Here is a 1,361-nt window from a genome sequence, read left to right on the forward strand (position 1 = left end):
TATTACAATCTGAATTTCTTTCCCTCTAATCTATTTGCCTCTGCTCAATTTCTCTGCCTTCTATCTGGCTGCTCTGCTGTCAATGAACTGTTTAGTAGCAGAAACAACCTATATGGATTCTTGCTCTCTCTTCTGTATCAATTCTCCACCCCTCCCCACCACCTAATGTTTTTTTTTTTTCTAAAACCCTATAAACATGCAAGAAAGCAAAAAATGTCAGGAGGTGGGGGAATAGAAAATAGTGGAAGCAGCTGATGGCTAAGGGAAAAGATCAAGATAGGCGAAACATTACAGCATGGTATTATACTTCACATAAAAAATAAACCACAGTTCCCCTTTAAATATTGTTCATCTGTTTTTTCCTGTATAACTCCATGAATAAATGCTCTTTATTTGCTTTCAAATTTCTACTGTTATCCAGATTCACTTTAATCAAGTTTCTTGCTCCAGCAACTCCCTGAAACTTATCAAAGTTACCAATAACTTGTGTGCTGCTTAATCCAATGGCTAGTTTTCAATACTCATTTTATTTGATTCACTGACAGTATTTGCCAAGGGCAAACACCTTTTCCTTCCTGAGATCACTTAGAAGACATTTTATGCTACTGATTTTCCTGCTTCAGTAGTTTGCACCCTTAGTCTCCTTTGTTGTCTCTCTTCCTGACCTGTACATAATGGATAACTCTCTCTAGTCTGCAGCCCTATCTTTAACAATTACTTCCTCAGGCTCTCAATCTCAGACTTAAAGACAACTATTAAGTGAACCAGCTTCTCTCCAGATTTGTATATTAAAAAGGTTACTTCATACCTTTATTCGGATTGTTAAATTTGTAACAGAGTTCCTCATTTCCCATCTGAACTGTAGTTGGTAGGTGCCATCCAGTCAGTTGGACCCATAGTTACAGGATGCATAACAGAAAGAAACAGTGCCTGGTCCTGTGCCATCCTTGTAATTGTTCCTATGCCTGAGATCACTTTGCAGCCACAGTGTCAATCTATCTCACTGAAGGTCTTCCTCTATTTTGTTGCCCCTCCACTTTAACAAACATGATGTCCTTTTTTAGGGATTGGTCGTTCCTGACAATATGTCCAAAGAAAGTAAGACAAAGTCTTGCTATCCTTGCCTCTAAGGAGCACCCTGGCCATACTTCTTCCAAGCCCATTTGAATGCACCCCGTTAATCATTTTGTCATCTTAGTTAAAAACAAAACAAAACCCAATCATACTTTTTGGAAGACAATAGTACACAGAGGTGGGGAGGTCAAACTACTGGGAAGTTTAATTAATAATTTAAACTGTTAGACACAAAGTTGACGATCCAAAATGTAACCTCCCACCTAATTTGCCAATAAAAAAATTAA

At 38.0% G+C, this 1,361-nt stretch overlaps 1 protein-coding gene across 1 annotated transcript in view; it reads right to left on the minus strand.

The window, feature by feature from the left end:
• The window catches only part of GCC2 (GRIP and coiled-coil domain containing 2), a 47,928-nt gene that overhangs the window by 38,211 nt on the left and 8,356 nt on the right, over nucleotides 1-1,361 (minus strand). The gene's annotated exons all lie outside the window — the stretch shown is intronic.

The sequence above is a fragment of the Echinops telfairi genome, unplaced genomic scaffold (genome assembly GCF_000313985.2).
Source record: "Echinops telfairi isolate 266 unplaced genomic scaffold, ASM31398v2 ScPeMD7_7467;HRSCAF=8505_1, whole genome shotgun sequence".
Lineage (NCBI taxonomy): Eukaryota > Metazoa > Chordata > Mammalia > Afrosoricida > Tenrecidae > Echinops > Echinops telfairi.